The sequence below is a fragment of the Aquila chrysaetos genome, chromosome 6, assembly GCF_900496995.4.
Source record: "Aquila chrysaetos chrysaetos chromosome 6, bAquChr1.4, whole genome shotgun sequence".
Classification (NCBI taxonomy): domain Eukaryota; kingdom Metazoa; phylum Chordata; class Aves; order Accipitriformes; family Accipitridae; genus Aquila; species Aquila chrysaetos.
Window position 1 is genome coordinate 29,969,474 of NC_044009.1, and position 8,248 is coordinate 29,977,721.

The window sequence follows — 8,248 nt, forward strand, 5'->3', positions numbered from 1 at the left end:
TAACCATAACACCTTTCTGCATAAGTGAAGATGTCATCATACTCTCATCTCTTTTCTAAACGTTATTCTCAGTCTTTCCCCATTGGTCATGTTTTTTAAATTGCTCTAGTTTTTAGTTGCTCTTCCATGGATTTTCTCTCAGTTGTCAATATAACTTTTGAACAGTGATGCCAAAAAACAGCCATCAATTCTTTTGCTGAGACCTTGTACGTATTGCATAGATGACCTCTGGTGTCGTGCTCAGATGCTGCTGCTAAGACATCCCAGAGTGATGCTTTGTGTTTTTCCCAGTTCCATCTCACTGATGACCCACACTCTGCCTTTGGCCTTCTCCACCCTGCAGTACTGGGCTGCTGTGCTGCTGTCCGTCCAGGTATTCTTTATTTTGTGTTTGTATATTTAATACTTGCCACCTAAGTACAGAACTTATTTTTGATACTATAATCCCAAAACTTCTTGCACTGGGTGAGAATTTTGAACACACAGGCACGACATGTTCTGGCTGAGGGCATGCATTCAGTTCGAATTGCCTTGAAACCCTATTAGTGCAGTAGAGGGCTCTTATTATTAATCTTAAATAAATTTGTATATATTACCTCACATTTCTGGGGAAAAAAAACCAACTCGATTTCAGAATTTTAAAATTATTCTTAATTTTCTTCTTTTTCTTTCTTAGCAATGAGCACTTTATTCTAACAGTCTTGAATTATCAAAACTTTATTGAAAACATCAAGAGTTATGTGAAGATACACTTGACCTGGAGTGAAGTATCAGGAGTTTTTAAACATTTAACTTATAGTGTATATTAGTATGAAACTAAGTTGAGCAGAACCCATTAATGTCACAGTGGTCGGTTACCAATGGAAATAAATAATTCATGATGAAGGGAATTAGTCTAATTAGCAGGCAGTTTGAGTCCTTTGATAAAACCCAGCTCTAATTCCGTGAAGGGCAGGAAGTGCTGTCATCAGTCAGCCCTGAAAAGATTAGCATCTATTATGAATGAGGTTAGACACCCTAGTGAAGTCATGTGTGTCCTGGAGACAAACTTAATATGTTCCAGAATGGGACACAGTTTGTCTCACCAACACATCATGATTCCTACTGGGCTATTGTATGTAATAACAAGCAAAGATCAGTGCTCCTTCCTATCATTCTCCCCCTGTCCATCATTCTGACAACTGTGCAAATACATTTTCCATGCAAAGCAGGGAATGTGCCCTGAATACTTGTAAAATTGCATGAGATGTCAAAGAAAATGTGTTACCTTTTCTCAGCAACCTAAAACCAAACAAACCAAAATACCAGTGCAGAAACAGGGTTTTAAAACAGATCTGGTAAATATATGGGGTGTAGAGGGAGGTGTATCAGTTTTGAAGTACATTGATTCCATTTGAAAACATTATTGCCATCTGTCATAAGATGCGGCAATGAAGCTACAGACGTAGCTATACATGATAGAAAGGTTTTAAAATAACTGGTGATGCTATAAGCTTATAGTATTAGATGGATATATAGAAGTGACATCCTGGAAAATTGCCTTAAATTCTGGAAGTATGGCCTTAAAAAAGGAGAAGCTTCTTTGTGTTATGTATTTTCATTTAGAAATGTTAACTGGTTCATTTGAGGAGACTAGCTGTGAGCTGTGCAAGCTTCATGGTTTTGTACTACATGCTGACGCAACATCAGCTGTGTTTCCATTTTTGCTTATGAGCCTTTTGAAATTATATGTTTCCGTTTTGCAATTTGATGCAATAATGAAGAAACTCCACATTTGTACGTTATTGTATTGCCTGTTTTTATTGTAGGAAATTAATTGCTCCTTTTATTTATGTTATTAAGGGGGGAGAAAACAATTTTGCAGTATTTTATCATTTGCTGTAATAATTATCATACTAGTAATACAACGGAAGCCTTAGAAACAGAGTATATTATGTTCAAATGTCTGAACGACACTTAATATGCTGACATTTGCGGCTGGGGAATGTTGGTCTTCAAAGTACATTGAAAAAGGTAACAATAAGTTACTAATAATATCCCTGATGAGCTTAAGTTTATTTATAATATAGAAATGAAAAGAATAAGTGTAGTCAACACAAGAAATGATTTTCATAGAAACAGAACAATATAGCAACTCAGCTGTCCAAATACTAAATGACAATGGAGCACCGATATTGCAGAGAGTACCAGAATCAAGTGCCACACTAACTTCAAGGAGATTCCTAGATGAGGTTAAAAAAACAGTGACCTTCTCTGGAGGGTTTATTGCTCTGAGTTCCTGGAAGAAAGAAGATGTACGAGGTAGTCGACCTTGATTTGTTAATTTTTGTCTTGAATTCACTGGCTACTAAAAGTCAGGACAAAATTCAGCTGTATGAACATTTTTAGGGTTTGAGTCTATCATCTCTATGTGCCTCTTAAAAGTGATCCACAGGATGGGTGTGCCTTGGGCTAGTGAATGGGTTCATTCAGCTCATTAAAATGGATTTATTTATGCATATGTGTAAACAGTTGCACACTGTAACCACTATTTTTATCACTATTTTGGTGGGAGCATGGTGCTTGGAAGCAGAAAAGTTATGTTCTGGAAAACTTGCGGTATTAGGTACCAGTTTAGGCAAATAACCACATGTACCCTGAAGTCACATAAGACAATTAGAGAAAACAGTGAAAAGATTGTAACAAAAATATGATTTTGTCAAATCTCTTGACATCCTTAACTGGCCCCTAGCTTTGGCTATTGTCACAATATACAGGAGCTTCTTGTATAATTCTTGTATAATTCACTGGTATATGTTAAGTCCTCCATGGAGTTCACAGACTGACTGGTACACTTTTTGCAGGTTAAGAATGCTGCTGAGTGTAACCGTAAGAATTTATCAAAACATCATTTGTTCCATATATCCCAATAACACCTGTCCGAGGTCATACTTTGGTAATATCCACCAGAGGAAGAAGTAGAGCAATGAATTCCTTCTTCCAAAAGCTCTCCTTATGTCCTTTCTTGTCTTGTCTAAGGAAGGCTGAAGTGACTCCACATAGATACTTTGCCTTTTTTCTCTGTGAAGTGCAATAACACTTTTCAGCAGCTGTTTTTTCCTGATTATTCCTTTCAGAATTTGAAGGGTGAAGCACAAGGACCAGGTGAGGGTTAGTGGCCAAAGGCTGGTTATGTCCAGCTTTGCTCTGTAGCTCTGTGTGAGGTTTCCACCAGACACTGTGTGGCCTGACGTTGGTAGGCCTGAGTCATAGATCATTGAATGGTTTGGGTTGGAAGGGACCTTTAAAGGTCATCTAGTCCAACTCCCCTGCAATGAGAGGGGACATCTTCAACTAGATCAGGTCATCATGGACAAATCTGGCCCTTTCAGTCAATAAATCAGAAGTAGTTATACGGCTCAGCTGTATTCCCATTGAACAAAGATACGTACTCCAAGTGCAACCAGAGTATAAATTCTTAATCTGCTGATTTTTCTTGAACAATGTGTTTAAACAGTACCCTATTGTTACTTCCTGTTTATTCTGCTTTCAGTGCCAGGAAGGTGATACTGTGAAATGGCTAACCACACCGCATTTCTGACTCTTATAATGTACTTGCATTTCTACGTTCCTGTGAAAAATTCCAAGTTCTTATCTACTGGGACAGATGGAGTCACTGCGTCGGTAAGGAAAACTGGGAAGGTCACAGTAGTTCCTGTGTTGTGTGACAAAGAGGGCACAGACCTCAGGCGGCCATGCCGCTATGGAGCTGCTCTTTCACATTGTACTGAAAAGGTGAATTCTGCAGGACTGATATTTTAAAAACCAGCAAGCTAGTGACAGAAGATCCTTTTACTGAGGCACACTTTATCTCAGCAGCTGTCTCACCTGTCCCCTCAACTGAGGCATCCTTATGGGATATCATCCAGTAATCAATTCCTCTCCTTCCTCCTATTTTGTAACTGGTGTTTACATGTGTCATCCCATTTCTCTGTTGTCCTTAATCCTCACTCTCACCCTCCCACACCACCAGTACAGCGAGATATTGCAGCAAAGGATGTCAACCACTTGTAATCTGTTCTTGCTGCATGTTTTATTCAGGGGCTCTTGTCATGTGTATCAATGTGAGCCATTTCTTTCGTAAATAAAGGACTGTTTAGATCTTCTTGTAAATGATAACACAGAGCTAAAATTGTCCTGATGAATATAACACATTGGTGAAAAGTTCATTCTCATGTATGTCTGATTCACGATGCTTATAATACACTGTGCTATCTAAACCAACTGCTGCCCATTGTCCCTATCTCAGATCAACTTATGTTCTCAAATACCTGCTGAAGAACATTAGATACTGGCTGCTTCTACTGAACAGAAACATGGGGCAGAAAAATGTATGTCCCTCAGTTTCCCAGTTCACGATGAACTTAATCTCTCTTTTTTTTCTGCTAGTAGTGTAAATTCAGATGTTGCAGCTCTCACTCAGAAAGTTTTCTCTACTTTTAGATAGAGAGCAGATGGACTAGATGATCATTGCAGGTTCCTCCCAACTGAAATATTCTATTCTATTCTTTTCTATTCTTTTCTATTCTATTCTATTCTATTCTATTCTATTCCGTTCCGTTCCGTTCTGTTCTGTTCTGTTCTATTGCAATGAAGAATAACAGAGAAAGGAAAAAAGATACAGATTAAAGTAATATCATGCTATGCCCTGGTTTTAGCATATGTTTATCTGCATCAAACCAACCAAAGTTTACTTTATATAGATAGAGCAAAAAGATGGAAAGGGGCTGAAGTAAGGTTACAGGAATTTTCATCAGGAAAGTGTTCAATTCTAAGGGCATTACTGGAAGCATATAAAGGTGAGTGCATTGTAGCATGACAAGCAGGAGAAGGAAGGGATCACAGAAGCTAATATTGCAGGGACATAGAGAAAACAGTGGGATGTGAAGTCAGTAGCATACACTGAAGGAGCTATCGTAAGCCCCATTAAAAAGAAGCTGGAACTTGAGATAGGCAGAAAAATGGTGAGGCAGCTAAGTCTTTGAAACAATACTTCTGGCATTAGAGGCAAGTGGACTTTTTGCTGCCTTAGTTCTAACTGATTGTACTTCATATGATGCCCTGCCTGTCATCACTGGGTTTGCAGATTAAAAATGCAGCTCATACTCTAAGTCTTTGTGTGAATCCAATCCAGAGGGAACATTTTGGGAGCATTTCCTGTCTTTTGAACAGAATGGAAGCCCTGGTTATATGGAGAGAGAAAAGTAGACACTCTTTCTACTGCACCCCTTGTGACCCAAGAGGAGGAAATAGATTTGCCATCAGTTTAACAGCCAAGACAGTCCTATGGCAAGTCTGCAGTCCTGATCAATGGGAGGTTCTTGTTCATCCAGCAAGGTGAAGTCTGGTGTAAATAGCTACAGTAAATTAAGCTCTTATGAAAAGTATTTGATTAAATAATATTTTATATTAATTTGCTGGTGATTGTCTCAATTTCTATTTTTTTCTTTTTTTCAGCTCCAGCTCTTTCCCTGCCAATGCCTCAGGCCCTTTTCTCTGCTGCTGCTTTTCTGCAGACTCACAGCATCACCCAGAACCTGCTGAGAGTGCCACCAAAAGAGGCAGCAGTGAGAACCCGCTGGTGGGATGCTTTCAGTTACTACACTCAAATATCAGGTTCTTGTCTGTGTTTTCCATAAAGAAGTGAAAAGAATAGGAATTGGTGCTTATGTTTACCAGTTGAACTCAAATCCCACTTGGCTCAGTTATAAAATGTGCAGTTCTCTGATACGCAGCACACTGCAACATTCTGACAGAACTCTTGCCTCCAAACTGAGTAACAATGTGACCTTCTCCTGTAATATCATCTGTATGAATGCAAATTGTATTTTACCAATGCACCAAAATTTTGAAGCTAACAAACCTTCTCTGAGCACTGTACTGTAACTTCTCTTCCGTAATTAAACCAGAACTCCTCTCCTGGACAGGTTCACTCAGCTTTGCCTTTCTTTGAGTAATACACCTTCAGACCAGTGCCTTGTTTTGATGTATTACAATGATAGACTGAAGAGTTCATGTAATACATCATCACAGTCAGCTGTTGCTGGACGCCAAGGATTGAGAGACTGAGCCAGCTGTTTTTCTGGTGTATTCTGGTAATGCATCACTGGATGATGGAAACTGATAATGTATTACTTCAAAATGACACCACCCAGAAAAGGAAGAGTCCAGAGGTGCCGATTCTGTATAATGAGGCATTCAAAGTATGAAACAGGGCTACAAACTCCTGGAACAAGATGTTGGTAATAAATCAGCTTTCTATAGTATTACATTAGCAATGTGGCTGCACAGGTACACAGACACTGTTGTATGTGATCTGATTTCCTGTGCCTCTTTGTGATGCTGCTTTTCTGTAGATCAAAGATAACCCTAGCAGCAGTTTTACCTTCACTTCTCTTACAACTAAGCAGTTCACAATGCAAGCAACCCAGAACAAGGGACAGGACAGAGTTACATTGTCTCAACAAATTCAAAGAGTTGGGATTCCTCCTCAGTTTGGAGTACCTTTAGAGCCACTCAGATGCCACTCTTTTAGCGCACTGAGCCCATCTGTGGCAATGGCAGTACTCTTGCCCTGTGCCCTTGCTGGGAGTACTCCGTCCCAGAGGGGCACAACGGGCTGGCCCAGAGCACTACAGTTGTGATTGACTTCTCCTGCAGGTTGACTGAAGACAAGGAAGGCTCCTTTGGCCATCTCTTCATCCCTTCTCTGTTCATCTTTCCCCTGCTACACACACAGAGTCAAGCCAAACAGTAACTGATCCCCAATGATTAACATCAATTAAAAAGAAAATTATTGGAGCAGGTAGCAATTCTGAACATTTGCCTGCAAAACACTGTCTCCTTGATAAAGCGGGATAGTGTATGTGCAAAAATATTGCCTCTGAATTTACTTTGAACCCCAGGGCAAGCATGGGAAAACAGAAAAACTGGAAAATTATTTTTTAAGATCATGAGCTACATCTCTACTGGTAGCTCTTTCAAATACTTCTTGTTTGTTAAATGCAGTACTGTTTATAACTTTGTATGTGTAAACCTCATTAGATCTTTGGCAAACCCTTGAAGGTGAATAGGTCCTGCCCTCAAGCTTTACTCTTTATTTATGGAAGGTTTACACTGCAAACAAAAGCTAATTATATTTTACTAACAGTAAGTATACTTTTCTGTCTGTAGGCAGATATTATAAATCATGGGACTACAAAACATTAAATATGGTTTTGTGGCATTGATTCTGAGTAAAAAATATTCCAACCTTGTATATACAAATGTCCATACCAGTACAATTCACTCTGCTAGCTCAAATTTAGCCAAAGATTTTTTAAGAGAAGTTTTGCCTGGCAGGCTTCATACTGGATCAGGTAGTTTCACAGCCTATCCTTTCATAGCCACCACAAGGCTAGCATAAATATTGTGCCATGTGCTGTGATTTACCCTGCAGAACAGTGATTGCATGCTCAGATCTGATCCATTGCCAATACCGTCATTCATTCTCTTCATCTTTGGTACTCCAAGGAGCTGGGTGTTTTCAACCCCTGCCTGCCTTTCATCTCAAAGCTGATGCTTAGCACTTTGCAAGGGCAAGTTCTATAGAATCATATCTGTAATTTATTTCCTGCAGTTGATTGTAGGTACAAAATTCCAAGTGCAAATGATCTCAGTAACCCACCAAAGATTTCTTGATTTAAAAAAAAGGAACACAAGAATTTTCTGTGCTTGCTTTTTCAGACCTCCTCATTTTGTCTCTAAGATTATATACATGATTGGCAATCAACTTTGAAGCATCACAGAAACATTTTACTCAGCCTTCACTGCTCATTTTTTATCTTAATTTTTTTTTTAAGTATTTTTGTTTCTCCTTTAAACATTCTGGCTAACGTGTACATAGGGCAAAAGTTCACATATCAGGAGTTATGCTTGCAAGGGACTGGTGGAGAGTGTCAGGGATATATTCCCTCTGTGACACCGTTTTGTCACAGTTAAATAGTGATCATTAATATCTCCTTGAATGAGACTTCATGGAAATTGTAGTTCTGAACATGCAATCAGCTCATTTATGGCCTAGCAAGTGTTGCCCTGAGCCAGCAGTTGACTGACACTCAACTTTTTTTGTAAAATTCACCTTATCTGCTACTATTAGACACTGAGATGGCACTTTCTCTTTTAATTTTTGGCACAGAACAAGCATCTCATCTCCAGTCTGTGCGCGGAA

The 8,248-nt window shown here is 39.1% G+C and overlaps 1 long non-coding RNA gene across 1 annotated transcript; it reads left to right on the forward strand.

Annotated features, from left to right (window-relative positions):
- Nucleotides 1-264: 264 nt before the first annotated feature.
- On the forward strand, nucleotides 265-5,751 carry LOC115342944. Its single transcript, XR_003923959.1, has 3 exons — nucleotides 265-373; nucleotides 3,533-3,663; nucleotides 5,497-5,751. It is a non-coding gene; the product is annotated as an uncharacterized LOC115342944 (long non-coding RNA).
- The last annotated feature ends 2,497 nt before the right edge of the window (nucleotides 5,752-8,248 follow it).